This window comes from Carcharodon carcharias, chromosome 24, assembly GCF_017639515.1.
Source record: "Carcharodon carcharias isolate sCarCar2 chromosome 24, sCarCar2.pri, whole genome shotgun sequence".
Lineage (NCBI taxonomy): Eukaryota > Metazoa > Chordata > Chondrichthyes > Lamniformes > Lamnidae > Carcharodon > Carcharodon carcharias.
The window spans coordinates 16,561,157-16,579,434 of NC_054490.1; the positions used below are offsets into that span (position 1 = coordinate 16,561,157).

At 45.4% G+C, this 18,278-nt stretch overlaps 1 long non-coding RNA gene across 1 annotated transcript; it reads right to left on the minus strand.

Moving 5' to 3' along the window:
- Positions 1-593: 593 nt before the first annotated feature.
- LOC121269423 lies at positions 594-12,666 on the minus strand. The gene is made up of 3 exons (XR_005941360.1): positions 12,567-12,666; positions 3,213-3,432; positions 594-1,322 (listed from the first exon to the last, which is right to left on the minus strand). It is a non-coding gene; the product is annotated as an uncharacterized LOC121269423 (long non-coding RNA).
- Positions 12,667-18,278: the final 5,612 nt, after the last annotated feature.

Consider the following 18,278-nt stretch of genomic DNA (forward strand, 5'->3'; position numbering starts at 1 on the left):
TGCTTTGCAAACTCATTCCCATTTCACCAACTCTAGGCCAATCAAAAAATTTCAAACAGCCTGCAAAGAGCCCCCACTTTTCTTGTGCCGTTGCAGATGATGTGTGCCAGGTAGGCCAAATCCGCAAGGGAAACTTGGCCAGGCTATCATAATAACTTTGCAATTTGTATTTATTATGAGCAGATATACGCACTGAATTCAGGAGCAATGAGTTCCTTCAAGACCTTTAGAGGTTTTAAAAAATTTAAATATTTATTAACGAAAGAAAAGATTTCAAGCACATACATAAGACGACAATTACATATTACTATAACAAATCATAAAATTTCTAATTAACCTGACTCCCAATTACACAACCCCCTTAAGGCAACAGTCCAAAATAGATTTTAAATTTAAAAAGCAAGCCAGCAAGTTACCACAGCACCCGCTCGACAGTGGAATTCCAAAAGTATGTCTCCAACTTTAGTTAGTGGACATGGCAGACTTCAGCACAAGTGGCTGGATGCTTCCCTTATGTTGTTTTGCTCTCTCCTGTTAGATCTTACATGCACCCCCCACACTTCCCCTCCCCCCCACCCCACAACATAGCCTTTCATTCCCCTTTATATATGTTTCTCTCTATTTAATCTGTAAATTCCATTGTTCCATATGTCTTTGGAAATGTACCTTTCCCATAATATAGAAACTTTCATGTTGCCAATATTGTCAGTAACCTTTGGTAAAATAAACCCACTGCTCAGCCTTGGTTATCTGGCTAGTTGTAAACATTCTAACATCCCTTCAAAATACAACCAACTCCTTCCCTTACCTATAAATGCCAATTTCCTTCACACCTTACATGCTAAAACCCAATCCATGTATATCCATTAGCATTTCAAGTACATTTCTACACCTAGCTTCTTTTGATAATTTCAAGCTTGCAGCCTACCTGACTCCAGTGTAATTAAATCACACTGACAGAACCATCTACACTCACACCCATAAACCTACTTTACAATAAACCAGAATAATATTATGAAAATTATTATGCTCTTATAACGTGGTGATATAGTTCCAAGTCTCATCTCTTCCCCACAAATATAAATTCATGTAATGGAATACAATGGTGTGTGTCTTGGAGGGGAGCTCCCAGGTGGAGGTGTTCCCATATGTCAGCTGCCCTTGCCCTTCTAGGTGGTAGAGTTCACGGGTTTGGAAGGTGCTGTCGGAGAAGTCTTGGTAAGTTGCTGCAGTGCGTCTTGTAGGTGGTACAACTTATGCTGATCCCACACGCTTCCCAGCAGAGTATGGTCCTCAGGTGGTGCGGACTCTCGTTCCCACATCTCCCACGAGTTTATAAGTGCAACACAAATAAAAGTTATTATTTTAGAAGGACAGAGTGCGTCTGTATGAACTTAGATCAATGGGCTATGCAGATTGTTACAGGTGAAAGTATGTTTTCAATATTAGCATCTGATAAAACATGACATGGTACTGCCACATGGAGAGGGTACAAAATGGGCAATGGCTGTCTTGGCACTTAGAGGGCCTGATGTTGGCTCTATCCAATTTTCCATATGGGCCTATTTTTCTCTTCATACGAATCATCTGCATACGATTAGAAGGCTGTCTATTGATATGTTGAACAGCTCGCTTTGACCGTATATCTTTGAGGATTGCAGAAATGCTAACTCCCTGTGCTATCCAATACTTGGGCCTTTTTCCATCATTGAGAGAGGTACATCCCGACTGGTGCATCCCAACTAACTGTCCCCCATCATTAATGACCGGAGAACCGGATGACCCCTCGGACAGAGATGTCAAATAAGTGATTGCATTATTAGAATATGGGCTTTGTGAACTTTTCACAGTGAAATAGTAACTATGGTTTGTTATAGGATTTCCTGCTCCAAGTTTATCGCTTAAATCAGGAATTTCTTTCCCTGGAGTGGAGCCAAATTGAGTGTTTACAACTCCTGGATTACAGGTTATTTCAGAACCTCCTACTCCTGTATTAGAAGGGAATTCAGGATGTCCCACTTCAATATTATGGACTAATTCAGGACATTTTACTCCTTCACTATAGAGTAATTTATGGTGTTTATTTCCTGAATTATAGATTAATTTACAACGTCTTGCTCCTGCAATAAAGAGCATTTTACGATATGTCACTCCATCATTATAAAGTAATTTACGATGTTTCATAGCTGAATTATAGAGTAATTTATGATATCTCACTCTCTGATTATAAAGTAATTTACGATGTCTCGTTCCTGTATCAAAGGGTAATTTACGATATCTCACTCCCTCATTATAGAGTAATTTATGATATCTCACTCTCTGATTATAAAGTAATTTACGATGTCTCATTCCTGTATCAAAGGGTAATTTACGATATCTCACTCCCTCATTATAGAGTAATTTATGATATCTCACTCTCTGATTATAAAGTAATTTACGATATCTCACTCCCTCATTATAGAGTAATTTATGATATCTCACTCTCTGATTATAAAGTAATTTACGATATCTCACTCCCTCATTATAGAGTAATTTATGATATCTCACTCTCTGATTATAAAGTAATTTACGATATCTCACTCCCTCATTATAGAGTAATTTATGATATCTCACTCTCTGATTATAAAGTAATTTACGATGTCTCGTTCCTGTATCAAAGGGTAATTTACGATGTCTCTTTCCTGAATTAGAGAGTAATTTACGATGTCTCGTTCCTGTATCAAAGGGTAATTTACGATGTCTCGTTCCTGAATTAGAGGGTAATTTATGATTTAATTTACATTCTCTCATTCCTGAACTCGAGGCTATTCCAGCCCCTCGCCCTCTCAAGTTAAAGAGTACATTTGGCGAATATTCATCAGATGTAATGTGACGCCACTCTAATGGGATAACAGGGCAAATCTCTGCGGATTTGCCCTCATGATCTGGGTAACCCACGATACAAACCTGCCCGTGACTGGGCCTCCTGTAAACAGATTGTAATAGACCCTCAGGTAATTGTGATTTGCCACAATATATGTCGAACAAAAAATAGTCAAGCTCCTTTGAGAAACAAATGACTGACTTAAGCCTGTAACATTCACCATGATTAATATTCATCGGGTCTTCCCTCTGATCATCAAAACTAACCCATAATTGATCTAGTATTTGGTTATAAGCAACAACATGGCAACAGGTAAGGAGCAGGTTGCCAGACAGTACAAAACAAGTACCATTTGCAATACGCCGATTGCCACTGCAATGAAATATATACCCAACAGCCTTCTTTACCCTTTCCTCCATGTGATCTGGCTCATTGCTTCTTGGTATAACAGAAAATGTTTCCTCCGGCCCTGGTAAAGAATATGCCTGTGTGTATTTATTAATCCAATATGAGGTTGACCTGGTCATAAAACATTGGTGGTCACAAACTTCCATCGCATGAATTAGCACCTGTGGGAAAGAGAGGATGAACGTTCAGAAAAGATCAAGCACTCAGATATTCACCTTGAGCTACGGCATTGATTCGATAGGCCTTACAGCATCTGAGGGAGGGTCATACGAGCTCGAAACGTTAACTCTGTCTTTCTCTCCACAGATGCTGTCAGACCCGCTGAGTTTTTCCAGTAAATTTCTGTTTTCGTTTCAGATTTCCAGCATCCGCGGTGTTTTAATTTTAGCACTGATTCGATATTCACCATCGACATTCACCCATAAAATTTTCAGGGAGTGGTCTGCACAAACACAGCCAGGACCCAACTTTCACACACGCATCAGGCCAGGGCGCTGCAGAGAGATCAACTGGGCGCAGGGTCACATCTGTTACTCTAGCCCAGTGATCTGCTCTTCCACTGCACTCCAAGGCAGGATCACCACACAAACACAAAAAGACACGCACTCAATGTAGATACACAAACCTCAACAGAGATATATGTCCACACCGACAAGCCTACACTCACCCGCATGCAAACACACACCAACAAACATGCAGAGATCTAAGAGCACCTATAGATACATATAGACTTACAAATACATTCTCCCAGCACCTACAAAAACACACACACACACACACACACACAAAAACACACACACACACATACACACAAACACACACACACACAAAAACACACACACACACACACACAGACAAACACACACATACACAAAAACACACACACACAAACACACACACACACAAACACAAACACATACACACAAAAAAACACACACACAAACACACACACAAACAAACACAGACACACACACACAAACACACACACACACAAACACACACATATAAACACACACACACACACACAAACACACACACATACAAAAACACACAAAAACACACACACACACAAAAACACACACATATAAACACACACACACACAAACACACACACGTACAAAAACACACATACAAAAACACACACAAACACACGCACACACAAAAACACACACACAAACACACACACACACAAAAACACACACAAACAAAAAAACACACACACACACACACACACAAACACACACACACAAACATGTGCAATCACTCACTATCAGTGATATTAGAACAGGCAACAACTACCTTGCTCAAATAGTTTGACTTCTTCAAATGAAAAGATGCTTAGAGAGAGCATTGCAGAGTCCAGGAGCCCATGTGGTTGAAGGGACAATTTTATGCAGTGATCTCAAGCAGCAAGGCACAACAGGTCAGAACAGGAGGAGCACAGAGACCTCAGAGGGTTGTAGGGACTGGAGGAGGTTACAGGGATAGGGAGTGTTGTAGGGGTGGAGGAGATTACAGAGATAGGGAGGGATGGAGGGACTGGAGGAGGTTACAGGGATAGGGAGGGTTGTAGGGGCTGGAGGAGGTTACAGAGATAGGGAGGGTTGTAGGGACTGGAGGAGGTTACAGAGATAGGGAGGGTTGTAGGGGCTGGAGGAGGTTACAGAGATAGGGAAGGTTGTAGGGGCTGGAGGAGTTTACAGAGATAGGGAGGGTTGTAGGGGCTGAATGTGGTTATAGAGATAGGGAGGGTTGTAGGGGCTGGAGGAGGTTACAGAGATAGGGAGGGTTGTAGGGGCTGGAGGAGGTTACAGAGATAGGGAGGGTTGTAGGGGCTGAAGGTGGTTATAAAGATAGGGAGGGTTGTAGGGCCTGGAGGAGGTTACAGGGATGGGGAGGGTTGTAGGGGCTGGAGGAGGTTACAGGGATAGGGAGTGTTGTATGGGTGGAGGAGGTTACAGAGATAGGGAGGGTTTTATGGCTGAAGGTAACAACAGAGATAGGGAGGTGTGTGGGTCTGGAGGACATTCTTGATGTTCAATGGCATTACCATCACTGAATCCCCCACCATCAACATCCTGGGGGTTACCATTGACCAGAAACTGAAATAGACCAGCCATATAAATACTCTGGTTCCAAGAGCAGGTCAGAGGTTGGGAATCCTGTGCAAGTAACTCACCTCCTGACTCCCCAAAGCCTGTCCACCATCTACAAGGTACAAGTCAGGAGTGTGATGGATACTCCCCACTTGCCTGGATCAGTGCAGCTCCCACAACACTCAAGAAGCTCAACACTATCCAGGACAAAGCAGCCCCGCTTGATTGGTACCACATCCACAAACATTCACTCCCTCCACCACCGACGCACAGTAGCAGCAGTGTGTGTACCATTTACAAGATGCACTGCAGGAATTCACCAAGGCTCCTTAGACAGCACCTTCCAAACCCACGACAACTACCATCTAGAAGGACAAGGGCAGCAGACACATGGGGAACACCACCACCTGGAAGTTCCCCTCCAAGCCACTCACCATCCCGACTTGGAAATATATCGGCTGTTCCTTTACTGTCGCTGGGTCAAAACCCTGGAACTCCCTCCCTAACAGCGCTGTGGGTGTACCTACACCACAGGGACTGCGGCGGTTCAAGAAGGCAGCTCACCACCACCTTCTCAAGGGGGCAATTAGGGATGGGTAATAAACGCTGGGCCCAGCCAGCGAAGCCCACATCCCGTGAATTAATTAAATGTTTTTAAAAATAATGTGCATGGCCAAAGAAACCTTGAAAACCATTAGAATTTTCTGCAATTAATTTCTGACGTTAAGTCTTTGGAAAATGTCACCAGTATGATTTTCCCCAACTCCACCTCTTATCCCCTTCTCCTCTTTTGCCTCCCACCCTCTGAGCTTCACCTTGCTGCGTCATCTTCCTCTTCCCTCTCTCTCTCACTCCTTGCCTCTTAGCCATCATATCTCTGTAACCTCCTTCTATCTCTGTAACTTCCTACAGCCCTTACAACCCTCCCTTCTCTGTAACCTCCTCTAACACCTACAACCCTTCCCTATCTCTGTAACCTCCTCCAACCCCTACAACCTTCCCTATCTCTGTAACCTCCTCCCGCTCCTACAACCCTCCCTATCTCTGTAACCTCCTCCAGCCCCGACAACCCTCCCTATCTCTGTAACCTCCTCAGCCCCTACAACCCTCCCTATCTCTGTAACCTGCTCCAGCCACTACAACCCTCCCTATCTCTGTAACCTTCTTCAGCCCCTACAATCCTCCCTATCCCTGTAACCTCCTCCAGCCCCTACAACCCTCCCTATCTCTGTAACCTCCTCCAGCCCCTACAACCCTCCCTACCTCTGTAGCCTCCTCCAGCCCTACAACCCTCCCTATCTCTATAACCTCCTCCAGCCCCTACAACACTCCCTATCTCTATAACTTCCTCCAGTCTTGCTTACCTTCCAACACCTCTGCATTCCTACAATTCCGTCCTGTTAAGCATCCTGATTTTAACCTCTCCACCACTTGCTGCCTTGTCTTCTGCTGCCGGCTCCCTGAGATCAGGAACTCCTTCCATAAAACTCTCCGCCTCTGTCCCTTTAGGGATGCTGCTTCCAACCTATATTTTTGACCAGGTTATTGGTCAGCTATTCGAATATCTCCTGATTGGCTCAGTGCCTGATTTACACTCCTGTGAACATAGACACATTTGCAATAGGAGCAATAGAGAGGACATAAGGAAATTCTTCACCCACAGAGCTGTGGGCATGTGGAATGCAATGCCTAGCTTGGTGGTGGAGGCATTTAAAAGGTACCTGGATCTGCATCTAAAGTTCTGTAGCCTGCAAGGACTAGGCGCTGGAAGGTGGGATTAAAATGGGCAGCTATTTTTTATTTATTATTTATTTTTCAGCTGGCACTGACACAATGGCCTCTATCTGCACTGTAATTTTTCTATGGATCTGTTGTTGTGCAATGAGAAAGGGCTGATTAAGAACCTTGCTGTAAAAGGAACCTTTTGGAAATAGTGACCATAATATGATAGAATTTTGCATTAAGTTAAATTAATCAGCCCCTCGAATCTGCTCCACTTTTCAATAAGATCATCGCAGATCTCCTACCTCAACTCCACCTCCCTGCTCTATCCACACATCCCTACATTCCCAAGTAGATTAGTGAGGACTTGGACAAATAGGTTTTCCCCTCTTGTGGGCTCCCTCACCACCTACCACAGACCCAGTCTAGCAGCTATGTCCTTTAGGAGAGAGGAGAGGAGAGAGGGAAAGTCCATGTGCACCAAATCATCAGCATTACCGTCATCAACCCTCTCTGTTCCCTCATCAACCCTCTCTGTTCCCTCATCAACCCTCTCTGTTACCTCATCAACCCTATCTGTTACCTCATCAACCCTCTCTGTTACCTCATCAACCCTCTGTGTTACCTCATCAACCCTCTCTGTTCCCTCATCAACACTCTCTGTTCCCTCATCAACCCTCTCTGTTACCTCATCAACCCTCTCTGTTCCCTCATCAACCCTCTCTGTTACCTCATCAACCCTATCTGTTACCTCATCAACCCTCTCTGTTACCTCATCAACCCTCTCTGTTACCTCATCAACCCTCTGTGTTACCTCATCAACCCTCTCTGTTCCCTCATCAACACTCTCTGTTCCCTCATCAACCCTCTCTGTTACCTCATCAACCCTCTCTGTTCCCTCATCAACCCTCTCTGTTACCTCATCAACCCTATCTGTTACCTCATCAACCCTCTCTGTTCCCTCATCAACCCTCTCTGTTCCCTCATCAATACTCTCTGTTCCCTCATCAATCCTCTCTGTTACCTCATCAACCCTCTCTGTTCCCTCATCAACCCTCTCTGTTAACTCATCAACCCTCTCTGCTAACTCATCAACCCTCTGTGTTACCTCATCAACCCTCTATGTTCCCTCATCAACACTCTCTGTTCCCTCATCAACCCTCTCTGTTACCTCATTAACCCTCTCTGTTACCTCATCAACCCTCTATGTTCCCTCATCAACCCTCTCTGTTACCTCATCAACCCTGTCTGTTCCCTCATCAACCCTTTCTGTTACCGCATCAACCCTCTCTGTTAACTCATCAACCCTCTGTGTTACCTCATCAACCCTCTCTGTTCCCTCATCAACCCTCTCTGTTACCTCATCAACCCTCTCTGGTCCCTCATCAACCCTCTCTGTTCCCTCATCAACACTCTCTGTTCCCTCATCAACCCTCTCTGTTACCTCATCAACCCTCTCTGTTCCCTCATCAACCCTCTCTGTTACCTCATCAACCCTATGTTACCTCATCAACCCTCTCTGTTACCTCATCAACCCTCTCTGTTACCTCATCAACCCTCTCCGTTACCTCATCAACCCTATCTGTTACCTCATCAACCCTCTCTGTTACCTCATCAACCCTCTGTGTTACCTCATCAACCCTCTCTGTTCCCTCATCAGCACTCTCTGTTCCCTCATCAACCCTCTCTGTTACCTCATCAACCCTCTCTGTTCCCTCATCAACACTCTCTGTTCCCTCATCAACCCTCTCTGTTCCCTCATCAACCCTCTCTGTTACCTCATCAACCCTCTATGTTCCCTCATCAACCCTCTCTGTTACCTCATCAACCCTCTCTGTTCCCTCATCAACCCTCTGTTACCTCATCAACCCTCTCTGTTAACTCATCAACCCTCTGTGTTACCTCATCAACCCTCTCTGTTCCCTCATCAACCCTCTGTGTTACCTCATCAACCCTCTCTGTTCCTTCTTTAACCCTCTCTGTTCCCTCATCAACACTCTCTGTTCCCTCATCAACCCTCTCTGTTACCTCATCAACCCTCTCTGTTCCCTCATCAACCCTCTCTGTTACCTCATCAACCCTCTCTGTTACCTCATCAACCCTATCTGTTACCTCATCAACCCTCTCTGTTACCTCATCAACCCTCTGTGTTACCTCATCAACCCTCTCTGTTCCCTCATCAACACTCTCTGTTCCCTCATCAATCCTCTCTGTTACCTCATCAACCCTCTCTGTTCCCTCATCAACCCTCTCTGTTAACTCATCAACCCTCTCTGTTCCCTCATCAACCCTCTCTGTTACCTCATCAACCCTATCTGTTACCTCATCAATCCTCTCTGTTACCTCATCAACCCTCTGCGTTACCTCATCAACCCTCTCTGTTCCCTCATCAACACTCTCTGTTCCCTCATCAACCCTCTCTGTTCCCTCATCAACCCTCTCTGTTACCTCATCAACCCTCTCTGTTACCTCATCAACCCTCTCTGTTCCCTCATCAACCCTCTGTGTTACCTCATCAACCCTCTCTGTTCCCTCATCAACACTCTGTTCCCTCATCAATCCTCTCTGTTACCTCATCAACACTCTCTGTTCCCTCATCAACCCTCTCTGTTACCTCATCAACCCTCTCTGTTAACTCATCAACCCTCTCTGTTACCTCATCAACCCTCTCTGTTCCCTCATCAACACTCTCTGTTCCCTCATCAACACTCTCTGTTCCCTCATCAACCCTTTCTATTGCCTCATCAACCCTCTCTGTTACCTCATCAACCCTCTCTGTTCCCTCATCAACCCTCTCTGTTCCCTCATCAACCCTCTCTGTTACCTCATCAACCCTCTCTGTTCCCTCATCAACCCTCTCTGTTCCCTCATCAACCCTCACTGTTACATCATCAATCCTCTCTGTTACCTCATCAACCCTCTCTGTTACCTCTTCAAAAAACTCCAGCAAGTTAACTAAGCACGACTTCCCCATTACAAATCCATGTTGTCTCTCGCTAATCAATCCATCTTTTTCCTGAGACTACTAATTCTATGCCAAATAATTTTCTCTAGAAGCTTCCACACCATTGAAATTACACTGACTGGTCTGTAATTGCTGGGCTTATCCTTAGAAACTTTTTTGAACAAGGAAATTATGTCTACAATTCTCCAATCCTCTGCCACCTCCCCTGCATCTCTGGAAAACTGAAAGATTGTGGCCAGTGCTCCTGGAATTTCTACTCTCACTTCCTTCAATATCCTTGGATGCATCTCACCCGGTCCCAGTGCCTTGTCAATTATAAGTACTGACAGTTTATTTAGCGCTTCCCCTTATCCATTTTGAACCCTTCTAGTGACAGAGTTTCCTCATCTATCACAAAGGCCTGGGTAGAATCTACCTCCTTGATAAAGACGGATGCAAAGTATTCATTTAATACCTCAGCTACGGCCCCTTCACCCATGTGTAAATTCCCTTTTTAGTCCCTAATCGGTTCTACTCCTCCTTTTACCACCTTTTTGCTATTTATGTGCTGATAGAAAAGTTGGGGATTCCCCATTATATTGGCTGCCAGTCTTTTCTCATAACTCCTCTTTGCTTCTCTTATTTGCTTTTTCACCTCCCCCCTGAACCTTCTGTATTCCCCTTGATTCTCAATTGTATTTTCTACCTGACACCTGATATAAGCACCGATCGTCCTCTTTATCTTAATTTCAATCTCCTTTTTTATCCAGGGTGCTCTGGATTTGTTTGTCCTACCTTTCCCTGTCGATGGAATATACCTTGACTGTGTCCGAACCATTTCTCCTTTGAAGGCAGCCCATTGTTCAGCTCCAGCTTTCCCTGCCAACCTTTTGTTCCAGTCTATATGGACCAACTCCGTTCTTGCCCCATTGAAGTCGGCGCTCCTTCAGTTATTTATTTTTACTCTGAATTGCACATTGCCATTTTCTACCAGCATACCTAAACTTTATGATACAATGATCACTGTCTCCTAAATGCTCCCCCACTGACACTTGATCTACTTGGCCCACCTCATTTCCAAGAACCAGGTCTAGCAGTGCCTCCTTTCTTGTCGGGCTGCACACGTACTGCTGTAGAAAAGTCTCCTGAACACAATCTAGGAATCTTGCCCATCTCTGCCTTTACACTACCTCTGTCCCTGTCTAATTCGGGTAATTAAAGTCCCCCATTATAACTACTCTATAATGTTTGTATCTCTCTATATTTTCCCTACAGATTTGTTCTTCGATGTCCTTCTCACTATTTGGCGGCCTATAGACTACACCAAGCAATATAATTGCACACTTTTTGTTCATTCGCTCTAGCCAGATAGATTCTGTCCTTGACCCCTCGGGGACATCCTCTTTCTCCAGCACTGCAATGCTCTCCTTAACCAATACCACCACCCCTCCTCCTTTCCTTCCTTTCCTATCTCTTCTGAACACCTTGTACTCAGGAATATTTAACACCCAGTCCTGCCCTTCATTGAACCAGGTCTCTGTTATCGCCACAACATCATATTTTCCACATGGCAACCTGCACCTGTAAGGTCCCTATTTACTACACTCCATGCATTCACATACATGCAGTGTCACCCTGATTTAGACTTCATGACTTTCTCCCTGACTCTGACTCCACCTATTAACTTACCATTCTCTATACTCGCGCTATCTGTCTGTCCCAGTGTTTTGTGCACCCTGGTATTCCTCTCTCATATTCTCCCCTGATTCCCACACCCATGCCGAGTTAGTTAAAAACCCTCCCAACAGTACCAGCAAAAGACCCGCAAGGAACTCAGTCCAGGCTCTGTTCAGGTGCAACCCGTCCAGCTTATACAGGTGCCATCTCCCCCAGAGCCAGTCCCAGTGTCCCAGGAATCTAAAGCGCTCCCACCTGAACCATCTTTCCAGCCACGTATTCACCTGCCTTATCCTCCTATTTCTGTACTCATTGGCACATGGCACTGGGAGTAATACGGAGATTACTACATTAGAGGCCTTGCTTGCTAATTTTCTACCTCGCTCCCTAAATTCTGATCACGGGACCACATCCCCCTTCCTACCTAAGTCATTGCTACCAATGTGGACCATGACCTCTGACTGGTCACCCTCCCCCAGAAGAATGTCCTGCAGTCGCTCTGTGACATCCTTGACCCTGGCACTAGGAAGGCAACATACCATCCGAGAGTCAGGTCTATGTCCACAGAAACACCTGTCTGTTCCCCTAACCAATGAATCTGTAGCAAGCTGAGTCATGCTGTAGAACATCGTCCATTTTCAGACAGGCCTATACCTGACTGAATGAACAAAGACGCAGGAAGTCTCACTGGCGAAACCAGTTTGACGATGCTACATTAATAACTATGTTATTCATTTCCTCCCACAAGATGGCAAATCGTTGACTTGCCCTTCAACTCTGGGGCGATAGGCCCAGGGGAAAAAAGACATTTGTCCTGTTAAAACCCTAAATGGATGAGGAGTAAAATGTGACCTACCTCATCCTCCTCTTCGCTTGTGATGGGAAACAGGCGTGGTGGGATGGGATGAGTCACTTGCAGCCCATTCGCCAGAATAAGCCAATTTACTGATGTCCGTCAAACTGAGACACACCCTCACCTCGCTGCAATGACTAATGTACATATTTGTCATGGTCAGAGAAGTTAAACTGCTTCCAGTTATTCTCACCGCATCCTGAAGAATGGCCAAATTTGGATGGCTTCAGACCCCTCGATGGTGGGCAGCCTTCGGGGAGGCAGGGGTTGAGTTCTTTGCTGCAGCCCATTGTTTAGTTACCATTTAGCCTGCCAGCTGGGCCAGATCTATGCTCAGCCCATTAAAAATTGACCCTCCTCCAATTAAATATTTAACTCCGGAAAGCTCTTTGTCTTTTTTCCATAGCGCAATCAAATCTCATGATAATATGATCACTATTGCCTAAATGTTCCTCTACTGATGCTTGACCCCCACCTCATCCCCCATAACCAGAGATGCCCCTTTCATCACTGGGGCGAGTCAAGTACCATTCAAGGAAATTCTGCTGAACACACTTCTGAAACTCTTCACCCCTCTGCCTTTTACACTATTCCTATCCCAGATTATATTAGGATAATGAAAGACCCCATTGTCCGTCTTCCATAATTTTCTGTAAGTAAATTTGTGCCTCTATATCTTTCCCGCTAGTTGCTCCCTCTGGAACACACCCAGCAGTGTGTTGGATGCTGAACAGATGATCTGGTTGCGGGTGCCAGTTCCTGACCTCACAGCGATCCAGCGGATCACTAGGATTGGCTGAATGGGGAGTGGGGTTGAACCCGCGATGCATGAAACCATTGTCTTCCCTCGCCGCCACTCTCAGCCACCCAGTCTGCTGCTGCCCTTGCCAAGGCGGCACAGTCCAAAGGCCCAGGGCTGCTTGAGGCCCCGCCCCACACAGTCTCCCTCAGTGAGACTCAGCAGCCTTCCACCAGCCGTCCCCCCGCTGACCCAGGGGGGCCACAGGGAATCGCGCAGGCGGCCAACAGCTCCCCGCATCGTCGGGGGAGGGGTCCCGCCAGCCTGGCAAAGCCCTGATGCAGCAATGGGCAGCGAGCTGCGAGATGTTGCTGGTGTTGCCCGTTCCCAAGCGGAAGGGGCTCCCCGGTATAGACGTTGAGGGTGACTGTGCTGACCGCTGAGGGGGCCTGTCCTCGCCCTGCTGTTAGGCTGCAGCTCAGGGTGTGGACAAAGGCCCGATTCAGTCAGAGAAACACAGGGGCCTGAGGCACTGCTCCTCGCTGAGGGGGAGGGTGGAGAAGGGCTACCAAAAGACCCTGAGGGGGTACGACCTCCTATAGAGAGCCCTCCCCCTCCCCAGCCTCATCCTACCCCTCCCCATCCTCATCCTCCCCCCTCCTCTCCCTCCTCTTCCCTCCGTCTCTTCCTTCCCCTTCCTCCTTCTCCTCTTTCTCCTCCTTCCCTCCCCTCCTTCCCACCTCCCATCCTCCTCCTCTCTTCCTCCCCCTCCTCCCTTCCTTCCCCTTCCTCCTCCTCTTTCACCTCCTCCCCTCCTCCACCTCCTCCACCTCCCCCTTACCCTCCTTCACCTCAGCCATCTCCCCTCCTCCTCCTCCTCCTCCACTCCCCTTCTTCCTCCCCTCCCTTCCTCCATCTCACCTCCCCCTCTTTCTCCTCCTCTCCACTCCTCCCCTCTTCCTCCTCCTTCCCCTTCCTACTCCTTCTCCTCCCCTCCGCTTGGTCTTTCTCCTCCTCCCCTCTCTTTCTCTCCCCGTCCTCCCTTTCCTTCCTTCTCCTCCTCCCCTCCCCCTCCTCCTTCCCTTTCCTTCTCCTCCTCTGCTCCTCTGCTCTAAGCTCCTCCCCTCCTCCCCCTCCTCCTCCCTCTCCTCCCCCTCCTCCTCCTCCCCTCCTCCTCCTCCCTTCCCCTCCTTCCCCCTCCTCTTCCTTCTCCTCCTCCCCTTCCTCCTCCTTGCTCTCCTCCTCTTCGTCCTCTTCGCTCTCCTCCTCATGCATCTCACCCTCCTCCTCACCCTCCTTATCCTCCACCTCCTCCCTCTCTGCCTCCCCTCTCTGCTGCCTGTCCTCCATCTCATTGCCACTCTGCAGCCCAAAGTGGCCTGGAACTATAGCGGCCCCATCAGTGAAATCAGGCTTTCTCGTGACAGGCCAAACATCTCCTCCCACCCTCTTGTCAGGCCCCACCACCGCTCCTTGAAAGATAGGAAAAAGTTGGGATACCGGCTGTGGGTGGAGAGTGAATCAATTGTGGGCTGTTTTTCAAGTGCAGAGTGAATATTTCTTGCAAATTGAAGAAGAGAAGCCAAAATAGCAGAGGCTCCTATGAAACTGGAACTCACGACTTCTGGTTTACAAAGACCAGTGCTCTAACCCCTGAGCTATGAAGCCATTAGCGTTAGGGGCTCCTGTATACATGAGTTACTGCTGTGTGTCTGAGAAATGAGTGCAGTTCAGTTAAACATTCAGATTGTGACACCTTCACCAGTAACCTGGCTGGGCCTCTTTAATATTCTCAACTCAGCTACACAAGGCAGTTTTTATTATTTTTTGGGGTGCTTATGTGATGTCCTGTGATCCTGAAGGCCGCTATATAAATACATTTTAAAAAGACACAGCATCTCCAATTCTCCATCCCTATAAAATAGAGTGACCTCAGTAGAAGAGAAGAAGCTGATTGGTAAGCAGCTGGGGAGTTTTCAGTTATTTAAGTATCAAGTTTTATTGTCTATTGAATAGAGGAAAGGCAGTGCAGCTTGGAGTGTGGAGTGCACATCCTGTTCCACATGGGAATTCCAGGAGTCTCCCAGTGTCCTACAAGGCTTTTGAGGGAGATATTAGGATCTTAACCACTCCTTGACCCAACAGGTACGGATACCAAATGTTTTGATTAGCAGCACAAGTTTATTAAGCTCAATGGGTAGACACAAATTGGCACTTAAGAGACAGCAGTAGTTGTGACAGCGATCTCTGGTCCTTGCTTGCCAAGGTCACTGGGGCATCACCTTCTGGAATATGTTCTGTTGACCATGGTCTTGTCTTCTTTCTTCCTGTGTCCCGTTGACTGTGGTCTCAACTTCTCTCTGTCTAAGATTCTGTCCCTCTCATCCTGTCCAGAGACCCCTCCCATGTCAGATTATGCTACAGTTGTCTCATATCAGCATAATCGGTCCTGAGTTACCTCATAGTTCATCCATGAACATTCCCTGGGTATCATGAAGTTATTAATGTACGCAATGTTATTGGAAAATATTTTTCTTTGAAATAGAGGTTTAGTTTGTGGGTGTGTCTTAATTGGATTAAAGCCAGCTAGTCTGGGTGTTTTGATGTGTAGTAGTTTTGATATGTAAGAGAGAGAGCGTGAATTTGCATTTTTGAATAGAGCATTCAAGAAGTGGGGTGAAAATTGATGCCTTTCTAGCAGCTACCGAGCAATATCTTTATATTACTAATAAAATCGGTACAATGAATGGGGTTTCATTGTGACAAGGTAAAATTGAAAGAGGTTGTTGATAAAATGAGAATTAACATTCAATGGGGCTGGTAGGCATAACTTCAGTAGTTTTCGGGTGTGCAGAGCAGAGGCAATGTGAGATCAAGAGGCAGCTGTAAGCCTCCAACTGGTCCAACTGGCACCACAGTAAAAAGAACCTCATTTTGAATTCGTGAGGTGAAAATGCTTTGCCTGGTGTTTGGTTAAGAGACGGGTCTCTGGACAGGATGAAAATATGTTGCCTTAATGGAGATTAGTTTGGGAATTTGTTAAAAGTTATGATAGTAGTAACTTGTAGCCATGTGTATATATTTTAAACAAAAACAAAAATAAAAATCCCTGGAAAAACTCAGCAGGTCTGGCAGCATCTGCGGAGAGGAACACAGTTAACGTTTTGAGTCCGTATGACTCTTCAACAGAACTAAGGAAAAATAGAAGAGAGGTGAAATATAAGCTGGTTTAAGGGGTGGTGGTGGGACAAGTAGAGCTGGATAGAGGGCCAGTGATAGGTGGAGATTACCAAAAGATGTCATAGACAAAAGGACGAAGAGGTGTTGATGGTGGTGATATTAGCTAAGAAATGTGCTAATAGGTGACATTGTGGGTAGAAAGCAGGATGAGCAAGGTACAGATAGCCCTAGTGGGGGTGGAGTGGGGAGGGGGAAGGGATCGAAATAGGCTAAAAGTATATATTTTAACTTGTGTAAATTAATAAAATGTTTCATTGAGTTTAACGTAAAACCTCGAGGACTAGTGGTCTGATTCCTGAGATTAGAGTCGCAAACATAACACTTAAAATTATTGGTTATGACAGTTGTTTAAAATTTCCCTCTGGGATTTTTAAACAACTCCACTTCACCAACTGCATTGGTCATAACAACTGGGGGCTCGTCCAGGATAAATTATATTTCTAATTCCTCAATTGGTTAAGAATTGGTGAATCTTAAAGCTTACGAGTACGAGAGGCTCTTTGAATTCAGGAGTTGGTGAGATATTTTAGAAGTAGTGAGACTGAAAGGTGGCTTTGGCAATTGCTAAGACTTGCCTGGGAGTAGAAGAGATAACTCTGATTAGGTGGGAGAAAATAACCAAAAGTAAGTTAACAGAGTTGGCGGATAAGTTACAATTGGGGTTACCTGTGGAAGCTAGGAAATCAGATATAGTTAAAAGTATAGCACAACATCTACAGCTGGAAGTGAAACCTGACACTATGGAGTCACAGCTGGAGGTAGTGAGACTTCAGTTACAAATGAAAGACTTGGATTAGAAGCAAAGGACAGAGAAATGGTTTTGAAAAAGGAATTAGAATTTGTGAAGATGGTGAAGGAGGAAAGAGAAAGAGAGAAAGAGAATTCCAACTGAAAATGTTGGCAGTTAAAAAAGAGATGTCAGAATGTGTGGGAGGATTTATCTCCAGAGTAGAACCCAGTGGGGATATGTTTAAATTTATACAAGCTCTGCCAAAGTTTGAGGAAACAGATATTGAAGCATTCTTTATTTCATTTGAGAAGCTAGCTAAACAGATGAAATGGCCACTGGAAAACTGGACATTATTGTTACAATCTAAGTTATTAGGTAGGGGGCATGAGGTATATTCTTCACATTCAGAAGAAATGTCGGTGAATTATGATTATGATGTGGTGAAAAAAGCCATTCTGAGTGCATATGAGTTGGTTCCTGAAGCAAACAGGCAGAAATTTAGGATTTTGAGAAAGCAGCCTGGGCAAACCTATATTGAGTTTGAAAGAGTAAAACAAAGTAATTTTGACTGGTGGATACGGGTGTTAAAAATAGAGACAACCTAAGCTGCTCTTAGGGAAGTCATTCCTTTGGAAGAATTTAAAGATTCCATCCCTTCAGTAGTGAGAACTCATGCGGAGGAACAGAGGGCTGATTCTGTAACACCAACAGCAGAGATCTCTGATGATTATGAGTTAGTTCATAGAGCTATACTGTTTTCCTGTCGCCCTTTCAAATTGGAAATGGATGAAAAGTGGGAAGGTGAAAGGGAGGCAGGTAGTCAGGGAAGAGACGGAGTAGCTGGAGGTTCCCAGGAAGTTTTTTCTCAGAATAAAAAGGAAGGTGCTGATTGTACAGAAGTGACGTTTGAAGATTGAGGTGTTTTCATTGTAATAAAGTGGGGCAGATGAAGTCAGTGTGTTGGAGGTTGCAGGAAAAATCTGTAGGAATTATTGGGGTATAGAAA